This window comes from Anas platyrhynchos, chromosome 3, assembly GCF_047663525.1.
Source record: "Anas platyrhynchos isolate ZD024472 breed Pekin duck chromosome 3, IASCAAS_PekinDuck_T2T, whole genome shotgun sequence".
In the NCBI taxonomy this organism is placed as follows: domain Eukaryota; kingdom Metazoa; phylum Chordata; class Aves; order Anseriformes; family Anatidae; genus Anas; species Anas platyrhynchos.
Window position 1 is genome coordinate 26,602,136 of NC_092589.1, and position 26,096 is coordinate 26,628,231.

A 26,096-nucleotide genomic window follows, 5' to 3' on the forward strand; every position below is an offset into this window, starting at 1 on the left:
CATCTATAGCTTACTTTCTTTCATTCCTCTGCTGGGGGTTGGTCATTTACCATTACTTATTCAATGGCAAGAGTCCCTTTTGGCTTAATTTGGTCTAATTCAGTAGATCAGAACCCAAGGAAGAAAAAATATTCTTTTCACACAGTTCCATGGAATCAGAAAAAAGGACAGTAAGAGGTAATTTTAAGTAATGGAGTACAGCTTCAAAATAATCTCCTCACTACAGCTAAGAAATATTATTGCAGTTCAGTTCTTGGGTGTATCTGTAAAATTAGAGTGAAAGAAAAATAGAGTAAAGGGAAGGATAATTATTCCTTCAGCTGACTGCATTAAAGGGAGGATGTCATAAAAAAAAAAAAAAAAAAAAAAAGGAAAAAAAAACTTCAGGTGTCACCTTTTGAAATGAAAATGAAGTAAAGTGAATAGGATTCTGCCAATTGAATAAAATGATATTCAGTTGACAATAAAATCATCTTGAAGTGACATCTATGTCTTGTGGATAATACTGAAAGTCACTGGATATATCCTTAAAGACCTCTGAGAATACAATGCACCTCAGCTCTTAATCATTGATCAGATTTTGACTAAGAGACCTGATACAGCATCTGACTTGTTTGCAAAAGACAAAGACAGTGTGTATGTGTGTCACCACTAGCAGATCACAGTTGTAATGCTGAGTTTGAAGTATCTGGTCACGGGTTGCTGTCAGGAACTTCAGAAAGAAACTCAACCATTAGGTTCAAGTTGTGCAACTTCTCAGCACATTTGCTGAAAGGAAGGCTCTCTGTTGTGCCTAAAGCATGGGCTTGGGAGCCAGGAGGTCTGGTTCTATTTGTGGCCATGTGCTGTAACCTTGAACAAGCCAGGTTAACCTCTCCGGTCTTCTGTATACCTGGTGTTAGATCTATACTTAGATAAAAGCAGTACAAAATGTTGTTATTGTGACCATTACATTTCTGTCCTGAGGACATCCTCCCTCACTTTCAAAGTGATGGGAATGTTAGGAGGACAAGCAGGAGAAAGTCTGGATTTCTTTCTATGTGCAGTCCATATTAGTAACCTCTCCAAGTTCAAATGTGCTCAACTTTAGTGTTATAGACATCATTCCTCCGAGGAGTGAGTGTCACCCTGCATGTAGATGGATCAAAACTCCTTTCACCCTGCCTCACCCCAGTCCCTAGGCTCTGTGAGGAAATAAAACTTCTCCCCCTTTATGGGGCATCCTTTTGGTTCTCCATCTGGACCCCAGTCAATCAGGACACATTACCTAAGGGCTCCTGCTTGAACTTGATGTGTCCCCTGGGCATCTCTGTGCAGGAGGGGGATGTGAAAGGATGGCTTGCAACTTGTTCCTGATCTCAGGAACCACAGGTTTCACAAGTAACCCTGCGTGCAGGGCTGTGTGTTTTTATACTGGACATTCCTCATGGACTGGCTGCTCCAAGGCAGATGTTGCATGTACCCACATGCACACGTAGGTCCCCATGCTGAAGACCAGGCATGTTTAGACTCCTAAGGGACCTTGTTAAAGAGCCCCAGCTCTCAGCGACCCCCATGGCCCTGGCCAGCTTCAGTGGGGGCTCTGCTCTCCTCCCCCTGCAAAGTAGCAAGGGGAATACAGCCAGGTCTGTCAGCCTGCTCTAAAACAAGTGTTTCTGTTAGTTTTTACTTGATTTAATGAAAGCACAGTCTTGATGTGGCAGCATAAGGCTATGCACAGGTGATGGCTGAGCACTGCACGCACAGTGCATGGTGCCGTGAACCTCACACATGTTCTTCATCAGCAAACCCGTTTGTAAATAAATGCCCCTTCTGAAAGAGAAGTGATGAGATGAGGCATTAATAAGATTATTCTCTCTCATGCGTGGACACTAGAGGGCAATACAGTCCTCTAAATCTCAATAGTAGCACTTGCAACTGGAAGGTTGTCATATGGACTGACATTTTTAGGTGCTTACATGAATTTTTTAGGGGTCTTCCGTTGCTAATCATACAGAATTCTGGCGTTTACTACAACTATTGGCTCTATGTTACAAAATGCATGAATAAATAACAGTATTGTGTCTGGATAAGGCAAAAAGACAGGCTCATAGAAGTGTTTGTTCTCTTTGTATTGCTGCTCATTCTGACCCCTTCCCTGAGCCATGGAGGAGAATTCGCACAGAGGTGACAGCATGTTTTTTTGTGGCCACAAAGCAGGTGGAAGTTAGTATTTCAGTTCATTTCTAGCCATGCATTTTATAGTAATAACTATGTAGAAAGCCAAAAAACAAGTCAGGAAAACTAGATCTTTGAAACTGCCTGAAAGTGATGGTGTTCTTTGTGCTATGTGGTGGCTTTTGTGCAGGAGGTGATGGGTGGTTTTGATTTTCTGCTACCCTGGGACAGTGGGAAAATAATACTTGGAACATGAAAATTAAGGGCTGTTTTCTTTATTGTCTGAGACAGGGAGCTGTGAAATTCTGTCAATATCACATGAGATAGAGCAATGCATTTTTTTTAGGTTGTTCTGCTACAATTTTTTGTTTCCTGCAGCAGCTCTGACAGATAGAACAGCAGCAGGAGGTAGAAAAATAAAAGGAATTAACCTGAATTTTTACTGCAGGGTTTTCACCACAGAACAGTAGTGGGAGGCAAAAATAATAGGAGCACACTGCCATCAGGTAGAAAATTAATAATGTAGAAAACTGCGTAAGATCTCAAATGTTTGATGTCACATGCTGTGTAATGGGTCTAGCTCTGCCTGATGCTCATAATTTTCAAAGAGCTGAGAAGAGGTCCCTGCGCCTCAGATTACTGCAAATTCTGGTTTTCCAGCCAAAGGAAACTATGAAATTGCTGTAAAAGCTGCAAGTTTTGAGTTTATTTAGTTTGTGGTGGCATAAAACACTTGAAAAATAGAGATGCAGAAAACATTTCACCTTAGAAAGCTTTTGTCTGATTGTCTTGACATCAGCCTCAGTACATGTACCCCCAGCCTCACTATTGAGTCAGATTGATCTTAGCTGGAGTCCCCAAGTATTGCTATAACCCAAAGACTAAAGACTGCCCCACCAGTCATGCCTGCTGCTGCCTCTGCTTAGTGTTTTTGGAGATTCACATCTTTGACTGTTCGTAGTTCTGTGTACAATGGGTTGAATGAGCTTCTTTAAATTTGGCTTTAAAAACAGATCTCAATCTCTCTTTCTTCTGTAAGTGTGGAGAAACTCAGTCTTTGTCTCTAGTAAAGAAGCTTTTGCAGATGTGGTTGCATTGGTGGAGTGCATCCCGGCTAAATTCAGTCTTTAAAACCCAGGAGGTTTTTTTTTGCCTGTACAGCGTATACGAGGGAAAAAAGAAAAAAAAGGAAAAAAAAAGAAAAAAAAAAAAAGTAAAATAGGTCAGCAAAAGTATTTCCTGCCAGTATAACAGGTGTCTTGGGCTTTTTTCTGGTCAAGTTGTACGCGTTACAGATAAGATATCCTTTCATAGACCCAACTGGTGCAGTTATTCTAGTGAAAACTTGGAAGTGTGGATCAGGTCCCACTGATGCCAGGGGAGCATCAAGCGTAGACTTCATTCCCCTGAGACCCGAGCTAAGCATCACAAGGCCAGGGAAGGAACAAGAGCCATTTTTTTTCTGATACCACAACCTCTACTCAAAGAAACACAGGGTATGTCCATGCATAAAATGAAGGTGTGATTTTGCCTTTTTCTTGTCACCGTATCTCCATTTTTTCCATACACTGCCTTGCATTTCACTGTAACCAGGCAGGGTTACTCTCATCTACATTCTGTTTTCTATCCCAGTGGGCCAAATAGTGATAAGCTCCTTTGTACATGCTTTGCCAGAAAAGTCTGTTATATATTTACCTACCCTTCCAATTATAGTTCCAGTGTGTTGTTTCATCATTAGGTGGTTAATAAGATTTGAAGCTGAAGCCTTTTCTCAGGTGGCATTGTAAATGCTATTTCAATTATGCACTAATGCATTAGTGGCGCTTCTGGTGGGGCGAGATCACTTGCCAAAGAAAAATGTTACTTACTATAAAGATGCCTAATGGATGCTGGCATATGCAGCATCATAATGCTGGCCAGTGAAATCAGAGGTAAGCAGCAAAGGTTTCTTCCTACCTTTGGCTCTCCCACTGTTTCTAAAAGGTGCAAACTTTTGCCTGGGGATTTACACTAAGGAATCTGTGGCTTCTCTACTGCATGGAGAGTTTTTGTGAAGTTGTAGAAATCATTAAAAACAAATGATCACTAACTGTCTATGGGCAAAATTTGGCCGAGCCATTGGATTTACCATTCTGCTGCTCACAATCTTCATGTGCTGGGCTGAGCAGGGCAGGGAAGAGCAGACAGCCTATCTCAGAAATACTAAACCATCATTCTTTTTGATGCACAGAAGCTAAGGAGTGGGGCCTTTGGCTGGTGTGTGTGCTTTCAGCCCATTTTTCAGTCGCTTGAACACTCGCAGAGAGAAACCAGAGCAGCAGAAATTAGTTATTGATGAAACTTGTCTTGGAGAGCATTTCTTGAAAACAGTCCCGAGGTATGTTCCTTGAACTGACTGCATAACTTCAGTCCCTCCTCTGCAGCACTTTGCGAGTTCATATTCTGCAGTGTGGTTTTGCTACCATGCGTGAGGTGTTACTGATTTAATTCCTACCACAAAAGAGGTGCCAAAGCATTTCCAAAGATATCCAGATACTCACATGAACTCAGACAGGAAAACTGAGTTTTCCTGACAAATGTAAGGTATCAGTGCAATCACCAATATGTTCGCAGTTTAACTATGATATGGTAAATTTCATCGAGGTGTGCCTTATGTTCCGAGAGCTTCAAGTATGTGAGGCTTGTTCCAGTCACTATATCACATTACTTTTCCTCTAAAAAACTAGACTGGGAATAGGATGTAGCTACAGTAATACTGAGAGGATGTTTCATTCAAGGGATCGTTGTTAAAGACCCACAACTGGAACTCGTATACTCTGAAGTAAAACAGTATAGCAGTAGGCCATATGGAAACAGTTGAGTTTTATGAACAACTGATAGGATACAAATGTCTTTTTTTGTCTCTTCCTCTAGTAAATGCTTACAGAAAGAATCCAGCTTCAAATCATACACTTGCTTTGTTAGCAATAAACAGCCATTTGTTAACAATGATCTGTTTTGATAACTCTGTTCTTTGACATTTCAGGGTTTCCTTCTTTTAAATTGTTTCTCCATGCTACCCAAACTGCAGTTAACTCTTCTCATGTCCCTTACAGGACAGCTAGCAGCTTCGTTTGTACTCCTCAGTGTCCCAAATATTTAATGTTCTCATGTTTAACATCTGCTGTCCCCAGAGTGCTTTCCAGAGCGTTCAGCAGTACCTCTTCAGGGCTCAGGTGTAAGCAGTGCAGCTTTTCAGCCCCTGTAGCCTGTGAAGGACTGGAGGATGAGAGGGCCAAGCTGCAAAATCAGTCTGTGATTGAAGAATGGGACAGCAGTGAAGGAATCATATTTCTCACCATATTTCTGACCATAAGTGAAGGCAGCATCTTAGGACAGGAGGTTGTTCCAGAATCTACAGCCTCCAGTATGAAGTACTTGCCTAGCAGTATTGCAGGGAAAACACAGAGATGTGTTGGAGAACGTAGTGACACCTTCCCCTTATTCAGATGGTGACCAAAGCTGGCAGGGTCACCCTAGCAGTCTGGGTTTTCATGATGATGATTATACATGGTAAATTTTAGCAGTGCTTCACACGGTTATGAACACTCACATGTTTCACAGTTTCATGAAATAGTTAAGGAATAAGGGAATTTATATTTATTTCTGGTTGAAGGGTGAAATCTTGAACAGAACAACATTTACTTCCTCTGTTTAAATTGCAATTGCTTTGTTTGAAACTGAAGCTCAAAGCAGAGGGCTTTAAAGCTTACCTTTGGCTGGTTATTTTAAGCATTTTGTGGGCTGCAGCAGAGTAGGAGGGTATCACTGGCAAATAAGCTTTGTATTTTTGACAGGGAGTCTTGTGACATTTCAGAAAGTTGGATCCTTATGCAGCAGAAAGACTGATATGTGTAGTGGTATTTCTTAGGTGTGAGCTTCTTCATTTGGAAAATAAACTCGTTCCTTTGGTAGTAGGGCAACTTTTGCATCATCCTTGCAGGACCAGACAGAGAGACCTGCTGGCTCACATCCTGCACTATTGTTAAGCAGCATGTCCAGGAAACATACCATCGATTCTGACTGAGGAGTTGTTGGTAATCTTTAAAAATCAAGGTCAGTGTAGGTTAATTGTTTGAGGTCATTTTAAAATAAAAGCAGAATTGACACAGTTGGACTAAGCTTTAAGTTATGGTAATGTATTTTTGGGGGGGGTTTCCATGAACTTGAACATGTCAGGACAAATGATTCACTTTCTCAGTGAAAGTTTTCCCTTCCCCCTCCTCTACAAAATACAGAAAGCCTAAAAGGGAACCAGCTTCTGTTAATCTGTCTATGCATCTTCCTTTCAAGGTTTGCAGTGGTTTCAGCCCAAAAAACATGTGAGAGAGAAACTCCCTACTAATTTCATACTCAGTAAGTTTACATGAAAAATATGTTGTTGGTTTTATTCTGAACAGTAAACTCACTGGGGATCTTATGCAGGAAAGAGTTTGACACAATTACCTATAATACAAATACACATAATAAAGATTTTTTTAAGTGGAACTTACCTGGAAGGTATTTTTGATTATGTGCAAGTCAGAGGAAAATCTCAAACGGCTACCCTTAAAGCTGTGCCAGCTCCACAGAGGTAAGAGAAATAAAATTTCTAGTTGGCATTTTCACCTGAAATGAATAAGGCATAGAGCAGGAGCGTGTATTTTAACAATCACTTTGCAATGACTCTGTAGTATTGGAAGGGGAAAATTAAAGGACTTGAATTCTGGACTCTGTATCGTGGCCTGGAGATGGGAAACAAAACCAAGGACTCTTACCAAGCATGGAGGGCTGAAGATCATTTGTACCCAAGTGCTACTGAAGTTGAAAGTCAGGTGCACTCATTCCAACAGCAGAACTTACTTTATGACCATTTACATCTTATGGGCTGACTATAGAACTAAGCAAATGATGACAGAAAAGCATATCACAGTGTATTCAAAATATCCCAAATATAACACAGTGCACTGCTTGACAGCTTTTATCCTACAGACTTTGTAGCCCAATTGAAGTATCTTCTTGAAAACTTTCTGATTTTCTTAAACCTTGAAAAGTGTGAGTCAAAATATATTTTTAGCTGGTCAATAGACAGTTTAGGGGGGTTATTCCTATCCCATATATTTGTTTCACATTACTTATTTTTCCTACTTTATAAAAGCTGTCAAACTTATGAATGATGCTGCTAAAATTACTTTAATTCATATTGCTTCTAAAAATACCATATTTTGAAAAGTATGAAGCTGGATGACTAGTTCTTGGTTTGAGGAGTGGAATAAGAGGCTGCATGTTCAGTATTACGCTTTCCAGACCACTTCCTCACCTAGTTTTCTTAGTGAAAATGTTATCGGTTCTACAGCTCACTCAAGCCTGGATTGTTGACATCTGTTTTGGTGTGGTATATTAAAACAAAGCTTCCCAGGACCATACTGCAGGTGTCCACGTACTATAGCTCTCATGAAAATTCCTTATTCCCAAGATTTTCAGGAGAATCTCCTGATGGTGTCATAGAGACAACTAAGAGAGGAGGTGGGAGTAGAAGAGATATGTATTATTTCCTGTCTGGAGTGCTCGCTGGATGTAACCCTTTCACTGGATGTTGATTGCATGAAATCCTTTGCCTTCATGCCAAATGCATTTCATCTTTGCTGCAGACACAGATCTCACAGGCTTTTTCCCCTGAAGTGAATTAGCTTTGCATCATACTGCAAAATATTTTCTTAGGAGACAACAGAGAGGTAATTTCTCTAATCTTTTGATCTGTTTTTAATACTGTCAGCAATGGAAGTGTTTTTGCCTTTTGCTGCCACTTGCAAACTAATTGATGAACCCTGTAACAGCTTGGAAAACCCTGCTTCTCTCTATCCTTGCAAGGAAAGATTACTCATTCATCTTCCAGTTGTACAAGTCTGTCCCCTTTTGTAGTTTTCTGGAATACACATAAGTTTCTGTGCAAAGATTATCTGTTAAACTGAGGGTCACCCAAGGTGATAGATGATGTCTTCCTTGTATACCTTTCTCTGTGAGGCATTGGACAACATAATGGCAGGGCTGATTTCTTCTCAACACCTAATGCCTGATGAGGAGCATCAGTGCCTGCGGATGCCCATGCAGATTGCACACTGCAGGCACAGGGCTGCTTCTGCAATGTCTCCTGGTTTGGATTCCTGGCCAGCCTGGAAGTAAGAGAACCAAAGGGCTTTGGGTTGTCCCAAATCTGTTTCAAATACTAGCCTAAAATACAAACAAGAAGTTTACTCTTGTAAGGATAATGCTCTGGATGATGAAAACAAACAAACAAAAAGGCAGAAAATAAGAAGTGTCTTTCCATGGCAGCCAGGGCTCTGAGTGTGGACTTGGCAGTGATAGGCATAGTGTTGTTTTGGCAGCAATCCCCTGCCCATGAAGTGGCTTTGTAAGACTACCTAGAGCAATAGCCAACTTAGTTTGCCACTCTAATTTGCCGTGGGAGCTCTCCTCCAGTTGAATCTACCCTGTTGCTCTGCTTAGGATGGATGGATGTTCTGCTTCTCTTCATCTTTTGTGCCTGTTACCTCAGTCCTGCCACCACCAGCAGGTATATTTTGTGCCTATGAGAAAATGCCTGTGGTGGGGCAGCATTTTTCATTCTTCTCAGACACCAAGCTCTGAAATTAAAAAATGCAAATATAGCTAGTGGGACCTTTCTTCCTCCCCAGACTTCTCTGTTTTATAATCCTACTGTGCTTCTTAATTAGTACATTCCTTCAAGTTCGAATGGTTATTAGATTTTTTGTGAAAATAACTTCGCTGGTTACTAATGGTAACTACATTTTTAGGACTGTAACATTTGTACGATATATATCTGAAGTATTCACTATGCATGTCCTAATAAACTCACAGTTTTTTATTTCTTTGGGGCTTATTTGCAGACAGCCCACGCAGAGTACAGCATTAAAGGTGATATACTACTTTTAGCAGTAGCCTTTCCATGCACCGTGCCCCTACTTTTGGTGATGGGCTCACACCCATCACGGCATTGTAGCCTTCCTGTGCTTATGTGGCTCCACACTAAACAACAGCCACATTTCACAGCAGCAAACACCAAATACATCTAGTAGTACTGCAAGCTGAATTTCTTGTCTGAGCTCTGAAAAGCATAACTGAAGGCCAAATCAGAGCAATCACAAAGTGATTGCAACAGCCAGACAAAATGGCAGAGTGAGAGAAAAGGAGAGGAGCCCTATCATGCTTTGTGTGAAAGTCTAACACAATTGCACTTAAAGTCCAATTCAAGTGCTTTGACAAAGCTTCTAAAAGTCAGAGCAGCAGTTTCTATCGCTATTCCTTGCTGTTCTGCTAGAGATCAAGCCAAAGAGGATTATTGAGATATAGGCCATGTAATATGTGCAAAATCGATCAGTTCCAATAGGAGCTTCTTGTGTTCGTTTAGCATCATCCACTAGTTATGTATAAATGTAAGGACATAATGAAAAAACAGGTAAAAGTACATGTTCTGCCACTAGAATTAATCACTTTGAATAATTACTTTTTTCTCTTGTCTTTCAGTTGTGAATTTTCTATAAATAATGTGCCTTAGTGAAGATCTTTAGCGATACATTTTATGATTTCATATGTACAAGTTAAACATATGATGTTCTGAACACCTACACATTTTTCCTATTGTTCTCATATCAATATTTTATCTGAAGATCAGGTGTCAGACAGCTGTTCACAGATGAGACAAGCCTATGCTCTTTATTCCCTTGCTCTGTTTTTTTCGTCTGCTCCTGAAAACCTCCTGCATTTCCTAGCCCTCCTGACATTTCAGTTCACCGCTGAAAAAACAGTGGCTTTCTCAAATGCTTCCTTCTTTAGGACATTTTCTCTTCTGCTACAATTCCACGAACTTCAGTGGCAATACGCCAACTGAGCATTTGGTGACTTCCCAGAGTTGCCTAAGCAAGAGTGAATTTTCCACAGATCCAGGCAACAACCTTTCCATTGGCTGCTGTGGATTTTGCACCACTCCCTTAAGATCAGACTGTAAATACCTCACTTTTCTATGGGTCAGTACACTTAGTTCATGCTGTAGGTTTTTGCAGATAACTCAAGAAAGTCAGGAAATCTCCTCATGCAAATAACAAATTTATACTGGGCATATAACTCCTGCAATCCAACTGTAGGCTTGTGCCATAGACAGTCACTGATGCAGTAGTATTACACAGAAGCTCAATGTACATACAGTGCAATATTGAGATACCATCATAAAGAGATGGTTAACAAGCCTATTTAATACTAATAGAGCTGATAATACTTTATCTTTGCTTTCTTACTGACTTATACAGCGTGCAGACAAGCCAGCCAGGCACCATGCTTTTTGATTCCTTTCCTCTTGCTTTCTGCTATTAATTGGACATGTAAGTGATCTCTCATTTGTGTATAATCAGATTTTGATGTCTGTCAAATGTGATAAATTGTACAAACATTGTCAGCATTTGGATGTCCAACCTAACTGTTCTGAGCGCTGATCAGCTCACCTTAAGCAATAACAATTTGGTAAGTAGAGCTTCCAAAGGGTGGGAAGGAGCCTTTCTGCTCCACTGAAATTCTTTGAGCCCGTCAAAAGAAACAGCAGAGAGAGAAGCACTTGCTCACAGATTCTGCCTAAACTCACCACCAAATGCTGCAGGAGCCCTGAGGTCCTCAGGCGGGGTGGCTGGGCAAGGCCTTGTGCTCATGGAGCTCCCTGGTGCACAAATCTCCTCTGGCTCCCTGCGTGCCCGCAGCAGGCTGGCGTTGGTGCCAGGTACCTGTGCCTAGCCCGGGGATATGAATGTTCTGTCACAAACAGGTTCTCTTTAGACAGCATAAGCTGGCCATACAGATATTTTGTAATTTACTTCCACGCTGTTTTCTACACACACCAGTTCATCCGCATCAGTATGCACTTTCCTCATATGCTGTCATTTGGAAGTCTGAGCCATATCTTAGTTTGCAGGCATCCACAGCTCAGCTGCAGCACTGCTTTATTTGAACCTTGTGCTTCTGAGAAAGTAACATATTTGTCTCATGGGATTTAAAGGCATAAAACAAATGAAAACAAATATTGTCTAGCAAAGCAATCGGCTACATTCTTGATCATAAACCTGAAATATCGTTACAAAGAAGAATGTTAAAAAAGAAGACATGAGATTAAACCAAATATATGTGTGAAATATTCTCTTATGTAAGCTGTCATATAAACCTTCCCTGAGACATCTCTTGCTATAGCCCAGGGCTAATCAACAGATCAAGGATGCTGCACTACAGTCTATAATACATTGTGGGCTCTCCACACACATTCTTTGTGTTTGAGTTTCTCTCTCTAATACTTAAAGAGTTGTCAGGAAGACAATGTGTACAAATGATATGTCAAAGCAATTCTAGGACCTCCACTTTCTTAATAATCCATTTAGGGAAACGTGTTGTATTTGCAGCCTGACTTGGCTGCAAATGTGCTTGGGATATGGTAATGGCTGTAACGAATGCGCTTGTTACATCGTTGAAGCCTGTCTAGGTCAGGCAGTGCAAAGCCTCTCTTCACAGGATACGTGAATTTTTACAACAGCCGCGTTGCAATTGCTGATCACATTGCAGTCTCTTTCTGTCTCAGACATAATGATCTGTAATGTGAACATTTCCTTGTTTTTGTAGGAAAGTGCAATTTACATATTACAAAAAGCACTACCTGTACAGTGTTTTGGTCTCACAAATATGCTTAGAAGAAGGGCCAATTGGTGGCTATCAAGAATATGGGATTAAAAACATTTTAAAGTGTCTTAGTGTTTATAGTCCCTTCTTTTCTTTCTCTGACTTTCATCAGAATTATTAGTAGGACTAATCATAACAAATTTAAAGAAGCATCTCTTCTCACAGTATCTTTCCAGGTCCTATTCTGAAATAGTATAATTCCCTCTAACAGTAAATCCATAGTTTATTACAGTAGGTTTAGCTGTTGTAGCCAGCTTGGGCCATTCTTTCACAGAACAGCTTCAGCAGGAATAGGAGAAATGTAAGACAGGGAAAATAAAAGACCACAGAGAAGTTGCAGAATGAAGAGAAAGATGGAAATAGAGAGTTATTTCATTTAGAGAGGTGTTAGATAGGGGAGAATAAGGTGAGTGCTGGCAAAAAAAATGTTTTAGGGACTGCATTTCAGACTTCCCCCGGTTGTGAATTCTCATTAAATATGAACATAGGGAATTGTAATTGTTTACTTACCTAGTGAAACAGAGAGGCAGCAGCTGTGAAACTAAAAGAGGTATTTTTAATACGGTGGCATAAAACTATACTGAGACCATGAGTTCAGTGGGACTCAGAAGAGGATGGGAGTTTTTTGGGTGGAGTTACACTGCATTCCCAACAGCATCAGCTGAAAGAAGGAGAAACCCATTCTGTAGGGTTAAATCAAATAGATGTTGTGGAGGGAGGGAGGCTAGCCTGCATCAGTAAAGTGCTGATGGATGTTCTCAGCCTTAAATATCTACATAAACCCATTCAACAAAACACTTTGTAAGCAGATACAGAGCACATCTGAAGATGTGCTTAAGTCAGTTCAATCTGAAGCTCCATTATTTGGCGTTTTGCTTATGTACCTGTGCAGTTTCATGTAGCATGAGGCCTGAAATTCAAATATGTCGAAGGGTAAATATGTCAGCAGCAACCATCTAATCCATGAAAACCATACTGCAGTGTACAGTGTAGCAGAAAAACACGTAAAATATATACATCAAAAGACATAACATTTGAAAGCTATAGTTGCATTTACATTGCCTTGATGTCAGCTGATAAAACATCCAGCTTACTAATATACGTGGTTGAAGTTGGGAATTGGGCACATTACTGACATAGGAGACTTACAGTGTGCTAATTGATGTGATTATAATATAAATGATTTTGTGCTATGCTCACTTTGTTTCTTTCTTGTGAGTTTGAGGCTTAGTTCAATTCATTCTTGGGATCCATGGCAAATTCCAGAGTCTCCTTTGAAATGTATACTGAGGAGAGAAAGTATGAAAAGAAACTGAAAACCACAACAAAATACATGTAGTCCCTTGGCTGAGATAAATAATAAACCATTCTGGCACAGTCTTATGTGTTATCCACAGTTGTTTTGCCCTTCACATCCAGATGTATTTTGACTCCTCCTGCTTTTTCAGCTTTTCTCTTATTTAGGCTCTCAATTCTCATAATCTTCCTTAGTGCTGAGCAGCAAGATTTTTTGCCACAAGCCTGGAGGATCGTCTCTGTTCCCTTTCATCCATCTGTACTATCTGCAGCAGACATAGCAGTGATTCCAATTATGGAATTTCTGTAGTCATTAACATTTTATAAATGAGCTTGTTTCTTCTTTGTCATGGTCCAATTCCAGCAGCAGATAAGTCTCACATTCCCCTCTATTACTGGCAAATTGGTAAGTATTTGGCATTCTGCATGCGGTGGAGTTGCAAAGAACCCCCCTTTCCCCATTTGGTACATTCATGAGAACAACATTTCTGTTGGTTTCCTTCTTAAATGTTTCTTTATGTTTGTGTGCACTATGAAAGCAGGCAGGAGAATATTGGAATGTTAGTATCTCAGTGACAAGAGAAGCAGTAATGATTTCTATTTGCTCTAACCTTTCACCCCAAAGTTTTCCAAATATTAAAAAACAAAAACCAAAACTGATCAGGCATTCACTGGCAGTCATTTTGGGTAGTAATTTCAGCACACCAAACACATTGTACTTATTTTGGGTGGGAAATGATATACGTATATATGTATAGTTTATATATAATTTCTTCAGCTAAAACACAGAGAAAACACAGGAGATTTGTACGTTATGTCAAGTAGAGTAAGAAGAATGAAAGATTGATATGAAAGGCAAAACAGTTATCCTGGCTGTTGATGGTATATAATGACTTCCATACTAACATTCACAAGATGTTTAGTGACTTTGGGTGACTTTCCCTGAAGCAGTGAAAACAATTTTGAATCACAGAATGATCTAGGTTGGAAGAGACTGCAAACTATCTGGAAATGAGACCGGACAGTCAGAGCTTGTGCAGCTCTGCACAACGAAATGCAATCACTTTGCTTGTAATGTAGTAGGGCATTGTATCTCTTCACTTAATAACTCTTCAGGACATTATGCCCCAAAAGAAAATGCAATTAATAATAAGAGGGGTAAAAATCACTCTGAAATGTAACATACATGTTTTTTTCACTTTGCATGCAGTGACCCGGGAAGGGAGTGATAAGTGGAAATGTAATTATCCACATCACAGGTGAAGTCCTTTTCAATGAATGGAAGCTGTTTCTGGTAGCATTCAATGATTAGAACAAGTGATAAAGAGATGACACTGTTGTTTAAGGGTGAATCTTGAAATAGATTCTTACTGGTTGGCAATAAGGTACGACAAAGTTGTGTTTGATAAGATGTGGAGGGGATAAGGATGTAGTGAGATAAAAAATGTGTAGCTTGGCTCAATATTAACGTATTTACAATGATCAAATAGCATGTCATTGTCTAGGTGTTGTCTTCACTGACAAATACTATCTGTTGGAGCAGGTGTATGATCCTCTGCAAGATAAAGAAAGCTTCTTTTTAAGTAAAGGGACTTAAACCAATAATCCTCCCACTTCATAGGATTTAGACAGCAATAAGACATTAACTGGCAGTTAGAATGGGTGAAGTTTAATGTAGGTGGTATAGATTGAATTAAGTGCAAACAGCTTATTTTCTTATCTTTTTATATATTATACACTAGCAGAGGGGAGAGAGAGGGTCAGAACTCCTAAAAATACATAGCATTAATTTAGATGAAGCAGTGAGTATTATTATTATTGTTTTATGTATGCTGAAACACAGAAATTAAGGGTGTCATATTCATGTAAATGTTAGAGCTGTGGTTTTGGGGATTTCTCTGCAGTATCTTCGCACTTACTGGAAAGAGACTGGCCTATGGCATCCACACATGGATCCTGTCCAGACAGCAAAAGCATTATTATCTTCTAAATTAATTTTCAAATAGTTCTTTACACTCCTCAAGTTACAAAATGGATACAAGCTATCTGTGAATATCTTTGTGGGTGTTATTTTGGATGGAGCTCTGATGTATATATCTAGGCTAAGCCAACTTGCACTCCCCTCCCAGAGTTCATTGAGTTACTATTTCATGTTTCAGAAGTCTTAATTGCACTAATGAGTTCTGTATGCTTCTGTGTGTCTCCTGCCTTTGGGTTGCTATCTTCTGCTGATGCCCTGTTTGGTTTGGCACACGCAGCAGTATCATTCAAAAAATGTCTGCCACAGATATGTCTTCAATGACCTTATTGTACAAACTGATTGTGTGAGTAGTTCTTAAATGCTGGGATGACAACAACTATTCTGAGCTCCTGGTCAGCAAAACAAAACGTCCTTCCTCCTGTTTGACTGGCACAAGCTTTTCTGAAACTGAGTCAGGTAGTGGTCTTAGCTTCTTGTAGATTTAAAGCTGTGTTTTGAGTCTGTCATTTGTCTCACACAAGCCTTCCAGGCATGATTTTGCTTCTCTCCTCACAACCTTCCTTGTTCATGCAGACAATCTGGACAAGAGCATAAGATAAGCTTTCCAATAGGCAGAAGACACCAAGGAAAAGCTTGTCAATTCTCATATACATGTATAATCTTGTGTCTTGGGGAGTATATATGTTTTTTCAATTAGCTTTTCCCAAGTTCCTTTAAATACAGTAGCTATGCCCTATATAGTGATTAAAGGCTTCAGTGAATAGGGCCTCAGAGGCCTTGTAACCTTCTAGTCACCTAGAAATTCATTTGCTTACTGATTTTCCCTTCTTTTCTTTATGTACGTCTTGTTGTTGTTTTAATCTTCTCTTGAAAGTCAATCCTGGAGAAATGCCATTATTGGGGAAAAGACTGAGCAAACAGTGGGTCTTATATTTACTTCCGATGGAGCAATGGTTTATTCCTAAAAATGCCTGAAAGAGCCAGAGAGCCTGACTCTGTCTAGAGCTTAGTTTTTTAGGTCTCCATATCAGTCCTTAGTTTGTTTAACATCTTGCATCAGGTATGCTAATATCCATGGCAGGTTTAAATTGATGCTGTACATTGAAGAGCTATTCATTTTCAATGAGTTACTACATGAAACATCTATAAGTTATTTGCAAGGCGTTTTGTATGTAGTTAATCTGTAAAAAATTGCTTGGCATCTGTGCTATTTATTTCCATTAGGTGGCACGGGATCTAGATTTATGTTTCAAAGCTTTGAGGAACTGAATGTTGCATTGCTGAAGGCTTTAGGCATCTATGGAAGAAATGCAGTTGATAAATATGTGCTGCTGCCTGAATTATTAGACATATCTGAATTACAAGGCCCCAGCCACATTTGCCTCCTGCCTGTAACTGCTAGAAAAGGTACTTGTGATTTTAATTACTTAAAGTAAAATTCAAGTGGTTTGTTAATATCAACAGAACCCTAGGACAGAATTATAGTAATGTTTTATATACAGTTTGAGGAACATCAGTGGGAATAATATGCAGGGCATAAATCTGCTTTCCTGCTGCTTCACGGTTCAGAGGAAATTTAACCTAAGGTTAAAACCTGAATCTGCTGGGAGTGGGAGAGGAAAGAGAAGCTCAAACAGCCACTTCTGGGAGAAGGTATCATTGCTTCAGATCTCAGGGGAACGATTCTGCCATCACTGCAGAGGCTGGAAGGGAGGAAGATGGATAGGCAGATCTTTTGCTCTCGGGTCCCTTGTCCTTCCATCACTCAGGCATCTATCCAGTTCCTACTGAAGATCAGAGCATGTCTCATGCTACTGTAAATGAGACCAGAAGCTGATGTTCCCCTAACATTACACTAGCCAGGAGAGCCTCAGATCTCCTCGCCAGCATCCTCCCCACTACTCCTGCTATCCATGTGCCACCCAGCAAACACACCTATGGCCATATCAGACAGGTTTACTTTGTGTGATGGGGGGGTGCAAATCATCTGGATTCTCTGAAGAATTTCTCCTGGTGGCCATGGTGAAAGGATCAAGCTGCAGCCAAAGAACATGTTGGAAGGCTCTTTGCATAAGGATACATGTTAGTGCCAAGCAATGCATTATAGGACAAGAAGCCTCCTTGTAATAGAAAGCTGTGCTTTTGGTAGGTTATAATTTCCTTCAGCTGAAAAGAACAGGATCCATTGAATTCCCATCCTCTGTCCCAGGCACACATGGTCTTTCTTGACAATAGGCAGGTACTTCATTTTCTTTTGAATTAGCCCAATATTCTTCTAATTTGTGATTCCGAGTGTGCTTTGTATTTTTCTTCTGATGCTTGTCTGAACTGTTTCCTGTCTGCATTAGTCTTACCATGTCTTTGGTAGTCCTCTCTTCCCTTATCTATCTTGGACATTTCTACCTAAGGCATTGCCCTCTTTTAGCTTTCCTATGGACTCATAGCTTATAGTGACCCTCCCTCCTTCTCATCTATCAGCTAATATTTTTAATTTGTCTCTTTTAAAATTTAGTTTCCTTTTTAGCTGCTTCATTATTACTGTCCTATCAGCAATGACAGTTCCAGTGTTGAGCACACTGAAGCCAAGTTCCCATTAGTTCAAAAGAAAATCAACTGAGTCATGGGAATGTAAAACCATGTGCGTAATCTTATTACAGATATCCTTGGTACTGTTAATTAATGATCCAGATTCATTCCCCCAAAGTATTAACTAAATCCAGTCTTGAAGTTGAGGGATTAGTGATAAGCAGCAGCAGCAGGTCTTTATAGAGAGCTATCCTGTTATTGTGTAAAATACAGGGCTTACAGCATAGAATGACACATCTTCAATGCTTGCAGCTATTGTCTCGTAAGCACTAAACTTGAAATTTCTACTCCAGCATTTTTAAAAAGTCATGCTTGTTTTAACAAAATCTGTACAGATTTAGCAATTACTGGCTAGTGAGAAACAGCAAGAAACCATTTTACTTGCTTTCTTCTCCTATGCCCAAGGGAAAAACAGACGAGATCCACCAGTGGATATTCATGTCCCAAGGAAGACTGTAGAAATCTCTAGGTATTTATGAATTCCTGGGATTGTTCAAAGAGGTACATCTTGGTCTACAAAGTGCTGGTTTCACTCTAATTTTGAAAACTCAGTTTTAGTGTACAGCTTAAAGATTTAATTATTCTTGCACTAGTGATAAACAGCAATAACAATAGATTTACCCTATATACTGCTAATAAATTTGTCCTCTTCATTAAGAAGGGGTGATAAATTATGAATAGCCAGGTTGCTAGGTGTGCTCCAGGAGTTTAGTAATGGTGATGTTCGGCTCTTCTCAGGGCTTTTCATCATAGTATCTCAAAAGCACTTTAAGGAAGTAACTAAGTTATGTCCCTGGGTACTCATGAGTAACTTGTGGCAGAAACTTAACTCATGCCCTTTGTTATGGTAAATGCAGAGCCTGAAAGGGAGTAGGCGGATCTTGATGCCACTGCTCTCAACACATAGCACAGCAGGTGCTTTTATACTTTGTAATATCCAGAGAGAACCATTTGTACCCCAGCATTCTCTACCATTTCCCAGAATCTCAGGGCAGATATTCTTCAAGGAAACAAGCTCATATCACTTTCTCATCCTGTAGTATAATAGCCGGTGCCCAACTATATTAACATCTCCCTTAATAGCAATTGAAAGAAGCAAGAGAAGCCCCCTTAGAAAGAGGGAAGTAACCAGTGGGCTCAAGAGGAAGCAATTAGCCTCTCCGGGAGTGGGAGACTAGAGTGATTAGGATTGCAGGGTAGGGAGGATATCATTACAAAGCACTTGGTGCTAAAAGGTTCATCCTGTATAATGTCTTTTAAATAAAATCTACACTTGAAGCAGGAACTCAGTGTGCCAAACTGAATGGTCTCTCTGAGGTCAATCAGCCCAGCTACTCACTCAAAACATTTCAGTTAAAGGTCCCAGGAAAATTAACTTGTTGCTTCTGTAGAGCCAACTTGCTGCCCTGCAGGACCTTGCTTGGAGCCCTGCAAGGACAGGCTTGGAAGATTTGACACGAGGCTGTGCCTATGGCTTTATTTTTCAGCCTCATCTTGAATACTTCTGGACATAGCACTGATAGTGTGCACAGGCAGAATTTTAAAATCAGAGAGCAAAGGGTAGTGAGGCCTAAGATACCTTCAAAAATCCCATTACTAGCTATTAAGGGTTTTGACTGAAATGAACGATAATACCAAAAAAAAAAAAAAAAAAAAAAAAAGCCAACAATTGAATGTTTTTTCCCGGTTGCCGATTGTCAGTGTAGCTTTATAAGTGGATGTGGCATTCAGTTCACATTGCAAGCTTTTTAGTGTTAGCACTGGGAAAAATTGACAAAGAAAAGGCATGAGGAGGAAGTGAAAGACAACTCAAAGAAAAAAAAAAAAAAAGAACAAAAGAATTGCTGACATAAAAAGTAAGAAGACAAAGTGCAGAGTATATGGAGAAGAATGGCAAGAAAGTTATTATTTAAAGTTTTAAAAATCAGTTTTCCTGATAAAAGGGCAACAACGGAATTTGTCTGAACCTGTTGTCTCATGCATCTTTGGATCTTGGCAGCAGTTCTCTTCCTGGCAAATAACTGGCAAGTTACTTCTGTAAGCTGAAACTCTCTCCAGTCCATAGACCACTGGGAGTGCTTACATCCTACCTAATTATGTTTCAAGGAGCTGTCAGGCAAACAAATTTGACAGAGAGGCTATGAATTTCACTCCAGAGCACTGTCCGTAAAAAGGTGACTCAAAATACAGAATAGATTTGCTCAGAAGTGCCTTTACTTTTATTTTCTGAATGATCTTTGGATGACCTTTTTCATCTTATTTTTTGTTCTTTTCCTGCTTAATACTACGTGGGAAGGCAGTGCAAACTTCTTGTAAGTATTCAGGTGAGAAGGAGAAACAGATGTGATTCTGCCTTCAGCTTCCATGGCCTCTGTGTTTGAGACAAGGAGCTTATTTGCTTACTCAGTCTATTCTTAAAGAACATTTTCTTTGACATAAGTTTGCCTCACAGATTGAACTTCTTTCTTTTCTTTTTTGTGCTATAGTCTGTACCTCAGATTTTTTAATTCTGTTTTCATATATTCTAACTTCAGATTTTTGAACCTATTTGTTTTACAGTGCTTGAAGTGTGAGCGATGGCCAAACATTGTCTCCTGGCCTTTGCATCTTTATAGGAGGAGCCAGCTCCTCCTGAGCTGGGATGTAACAGCAGTAGGTTCAGCACAGCTGTTTCTGATGGTGGAAAACATGCACAACTACATTTAAATGCACTTCACATCCAGTGTCTTATAAAGACAGCTAGCAAGAAGTGAAGTGGTAGTGAAGAATGTAGAGGTGATGCCCAGTTATTTGTAATTGTGTATGTATCCTAGATAATGAGAAGGTTCAGAAATAATTGTTAATGAATTGTTGATATTGATGGTATAATGATCTATTTTTTATGATTTGAGGTTAGAGAGGTCTCTTAGTTAGACAGCATCAAATACGGCTAGGCAAAAAAAAATTACCTGATAACCACTGGAGACTCATTAGAAAAAAAATACCAGGCTGAAAAGGTATGAGAACTCTGCTTTCTTGTCTTCAACCAAAACTACACAGGGAACTGCTAGCTTTGGGGAATCAACATTTGAAATGGCTAAAAAGTGACAAGAGACAGAAGGAGGGTTGGTGGTTGTCAGGAGCAGGTAGTGAAGAGCAGCTTCTACCAGGCAAAACTGTTTGAGCCTGCTGGAGTTTCCAGGGAATGACATGCTTTAAGAACACAAAAAGGCATTTGAAGTGTTTTACTGTTTTATTCCATTCTAGTTTCTGCTGTGTGCTCACCACTGATATCAAGAAATGCTATATAGGTGAGTAGTCTGATCACTGGATTAATTACAGGTCACAGCTCCTAAAGGCAAACCTTGCTGGTACTGTGGGGATTGCTGAAAAATCACAGTTGTCACATGAGGGGTTATTCCTGAGCCACCTGGTCCAAAAGCGTGCATTTTGGCTAAACTGCAGCTGTACAGAGGCAAAAACACAGAGCACGTCAGCTGAAGGAGCTGGATGGGAATCGTGGAAACGGATATGGGAATTTGTGTTGTATTCCTGGGCCTTTCACCTTTAAACACCTGCTGTTTGTCACAGGAGGCCCAATGTCCTTCAGAAAATGAACAGCCCCTGTCTTTTCTCCTGGATGTATATTTTTCAGGAAGAGTTGCCTTGGGGTAATAGCAATGCTCATTTCACCCATGTTGCTGAAGAAAATAAGGCTGAAACTGAGTGGCTCTGGGATCCCCTTGGCTACCAGCAGTTTGAAGCAGCTTGGCAAACATCCTTTTGTCTGATCCCCTTGTAAATGTAAGACTACATTCATGAAACTGCAGTCCCCTACCTGCCCGATGGCACTGCATTAATTTTTCTTTAAAATTCAAAGTAAAATAAAAATTCTCAAAGTGTTTCACTTTCACAACAAAGTTAAGACATAAATGTTTCTTGACAAAATCCTAATGCAAAAGTCTAAAAACTATTACTCAGTTATACAGCCCAGTGTTGAAACTCTGAGACTTAAACTAGCTTTTTTATTACATTTTGTGGAACCCACCAGGATTATTTGAAATGCAGCTGTTTTTTATGCACAAAACCAGGACAGTCTCTCAGTAAGTATTGGAAACAGTTAATATTTTATGAGATTTGGAAATAAAATTAATCAGCACTGTCTCCTCCTGTAGTGCTTACAGCAGTTATAAACAGAAGGGTGAAGAAAAAAAAAATAAAAAACGAGGAAGATACTCTCATTAGGACTCCAAATCCATGTTTAGGAACTGTTGTATGTATGGTCATACATATAATCTGCAGCCTGTAAGAAGACCTCAGATTTGGCTTTGAAGAAAAAGTGTTTGGGTATATCAGTCTTTGTTCAATGTGGTCTGGTGCACACCTGTAGCCAGTCAGGCCTTCCTTCCTCTACTGTCTCATTCTGTGAGTTGACGATATCATACCTAAAGTAACTGACCTGTTTTGGAATAGGGAAGGTTGGAAAGACATCATCGTTGCAGCCAGGCACATATTACAGAGAAAGACGTCTATGTGATTTTGACAGAAATTGGAATTTGCTTTGAGTGGATGATGGTTGTGAATGTAGACGACGTGCAAACAGCATACTGTGGCTGGTCACCAGACAGCATGTTGTAGATGCTTATTTCAAAATGATAGCAGGACAGCAAATGTCACTTCCAAAATAGCTATTATTTGAGTTGGAAAGGCGTGTTTAACATGTTTTTTTTCAGTCAGGAAATGAAAATGGTTTAGAAAGTTGTTAGACGGTAGCCAGACAAAACTAACACTGCATTCAAATAGCACAAGCTCCTCAGAAACAGACTAATAATTGTTTGCGGAGAATATTCAACAAATAACTTCAAATAAACAAGAGGAGAGGAGGATCTGTTCCTGGACAGCTTGTGGGCAGAGTAGGTGTCTAGCTTATATTCGTGCGTATATTTGGCTCCTGGCAGATTAATGCCTTTTGGCATGAGATGTAGCCTGTTACAAAATTGGCTACACATGTACAAGTCCATACTCCATTTCCTTTAGGGTTGCTAGGCTCAACAGTGATTGCCCTCAGTGGCAAGGCAAGCATGTAAATTAATAAATGTCCTGTTAATGAGTACACTAAATAGGAAAATATCTGAACTGGAAAAATACCAACTGTACATGTTTTTCATGTTGGTTAATCAAATTAGCTAATAGGATAAAAGTCAAGGGTTATAATAGACGTAACTGTGAGAATTTAGTTTTGTCTCAAGTATACCTTTCTACATCGGTAAGAAGTCTTTCACAGAAGTAGTGATGTTACATGAACTTAAAAGCAGCATGATAGCTGGGTGCTAACCCCCCAGTTTGCAAGTTTATGTGTTAAAGAAAACAATCAAATGTAATATCTTAATCTAAACTTTCAGATAACTGATGGTATGTTTCAAAAGCAGCTCCATCAGACTTTACCACACAGAAGCCTGGCTGAGCAAATTCTAAGCAAATCCCATCCTGGATTTCTAGTCTGACTCTGCTTTTTTCACATGATTTTTTCATCCCAGCACTTGATTGGAATTGAAAGTCTGTTCTCTCCAGTTTTCAAGCTTTGAGTTTCCTCTCCAAATTTGTTAGCTGTCTGGAAGCCAAACATCCACCAGCTTCTCCCCTGTTGCTTCTTGAATGCTGGAGGGGTGTTTTAAGGAAAAATGCCATAAATTTGACTTGAAATGTTACCCTGAGTGCATTGGTTTTGCTTTGCTTATACTGTAAGGTGTTTACTATGAATTCAATGAAACGTAATCCAGCAGCAAATGTGTTAAGGCTTAGGGATGTGGGGAGGTTGCACTGTGATACAAGTTACAGAAAGTAACAAGCACGCTGCCAAACCCAGCTCTTAGTTTTAGAGCCCTTGGAATACAGTCCTCAGACGTACTATTCTTCATTAAATAAACACAACTTTTTGTTATTGTGGTATGTGGCTGATTTTTATGCACAGAGCAAGACAGGGGCTTAGCATGGATCTCTAAGTATTTGTGCCTGCAAGGGCAGCAAGAGAAATCAGAGACTGGTGGAGTTGAAATGCAGTGGGATCGAGGGTCAAGTACAGCCATATCAAACTGCATTAATCCTAATTACCTGCACTTGACACGTGTTGTCCAAATGATGTCCAAAAGCCAGCAAGCAGGCGAATGTCCTGATCTGGAACCAGTGTTAGTTGGATGCTTGTTGTCCTCGGTTCCTCTGAAAGTTTCTCTGGGGAGATTAAACTGAGCATCAGGGAGAAGAGCCCTGAACACTGTGGTTGTGCAAGGTGTCATCAGAGGGAGGAGGAGGATGGGAGTGTGGAAGGCTGAGGTGCCTCCTGGCTCTCGCAGCACCAGCTGGCAGAGGTGCACCAGCCTCTCAAAGCAGCACGCTTGGCTGCCACCATCACCTAAGCTAGCAGAGCTCCAGCCAGCCACAGAAGATGGTTGTTGCCAGGAAAGTCTTTGACATCTGGAGTTCTAGCCATAAATAAAACGTTGCGAGCTTGAAACATGTTAACAGCCCTGCAGATCCTGGAATAGTAAATACATGCGTGGTTGAGTTAGAATAATATGCTATCGAAAAAAAATGATAATAACTCACCTCCTTTTCATCATGATTCCTTATGTGAACAGTGCTGTCCTCCAAGTAAAATAATGTGCTTACCGTGTCTTGCCTATAAAAAATGAGAGCATAAACCTTGCAGAAAGGGAAGAGTGTAAGTGCCCAGCAACAAAGAAGGCTTTAAAATAAATAGCCTTTAATTCCTATAAATGTCCTGGTGATGACAAGTTACAGACGGTAGAGAAGTCTGATTTTCCTCTGCCTGGCACAACCATTTGCCTGAAATTTGGATGTGAAATGCTGATTCAGTGGTTTCCTGCCTAGAGCTTGGGTTCAGATCATTGTGGGAGCTAAGCTCAGGGTGGAAGGAGACACAGATCATCTGAGTTCTGTTCCTCGTTGGTATCACTTGGTTAGCTCAGGCTGGGGAAGTTCCTTAAACTCAGTGGCTGCGTTTTACTCACCTGTGAATCTGAAGTTTCCTCTCAAAAGCAATGTAAAATTAATATTTTATACTGCACTTTCAAATCCTCATATACAAGGCACTAACATTGAGAAATATTTTATGGCCAGAACCAGATCTGCCTCTCTTCATGTAGCTTCTTTCAAAGATCAGAAACTGTTTGGACTCGTAGATGAAACAGTCCAGTGAAACAAGATGAACCCATGGTTCCCAACATGCCTGTGATCTGTAACATCACAGGAAAATCAATGGGTCAGATAATCCTACTAGGATAGCCTGGGAACAATCATGAAAGCCTTTTTTTTTTTTTTTTTTTTCCCATTTGTCTGAGCTTAGCTTTTGTGGTCTTCATGCTGAGCGCGCCAATAAACTTTCCTAAAGAATCCTGTGAAAGGAACCTACTGATTTTTTGACACAGCTCATCCCAAGGGCTGGTAGGAAACACAAAGCAGCCCCTTGGCTTCATCAGCCTGCAGGTCACCAGATGGGACCTTTGCAAGCTAACAGGCTGGATTTGACCCCCAGGAAAGCCAGCCTCTTAAATACAAATAGCTGTCCAGCCTGCAGAAGGAAGATGGCATTTTCCCACCATTTGCTGACTGGTCTGTTGGGGCTGCTTTTCAATAGTGGCTATTTATATCATTGACAAATACTTTGGAGTGTTTGGGGAGTACTTCTGGCCGCCTAGGCTTGTTTGCAAAGTGCACTCCTGTTAATTTGACTAAACCTTAAGAACTGTGGAGTATTTGCATCTTGGTCTGCTAATAAATCTCATGGTTGAAACTGGTGAATGTGCTGAGTGGTTTCGTAGCCACAGTAGAATTCAGTAGGAGCCAAAAGGTGCTCAGCATCTTGCAAAATCTCATTTCAGGCTTATAGCTGTATAATTTTACTTATTTTTTAATCTTTCATTCCTGGCTTATAGCTGTATATATTTTTTTATTATTTATTTTGTGTTTCATACTCGTTCATTAGAATGTGTCCTCTGCCGGATCCACTGTATTAATTGATCTGCTAGTTAATACAGAAAAAGATGATCAAGAAGGGAAAACCTGCCATAACTTGGTGTGGCATGCTTGGGGCTCTGAAAATCGTTTCTGAAACAGAAACAAAACACCAGCACAGCAAGTTGCTCCATCCGAGCAGCATCCCGTTGTGAAATCTCCCATTTTATTGACCGTGTAAGCGCGGAGGTATTTCGTCTAATGCCTCCAGAGGAAGGCGGAGGGTACGTTTCTGCGAGTACCGGAGCGTTATCGATAAGGCGGCGGTGCGTGCTGCCGGGCACCGAGCCCGGCTCGGGGCTCCCCGAGGCCGCGGGAG

The 26,096-nt window shown here is 40.2% G+C and overlaps 1 protein-coding gene across 6 annotated transcripts in view; it reads left to right on the top strand.

The window, feature by feature from the left end:
• Window positions 1-26,096, top strand: part of SLC35F3 (solute carrier family 35 member F3) — a 159,073-nt gene that overhangs the window by 80,445 nt on the left and 52,532 nt on the right. Inside the window, exon 1 of one of the 6 annotated variants that reach the window (XM_072035578.1) lies at window positions 25,857-26,001. The exons of the other annotated variants lie outside the window; for them this stretch is intronic. The gene's annotated coding sequence lies outside the window, so the exon portion shown is untranslated. Of the gene's footprint in view, window positions 1-25,856; window positions 26,002-26,096 lie in introns of those variants that run through there. 6 annotated transcript variants of the gene reach the window in all.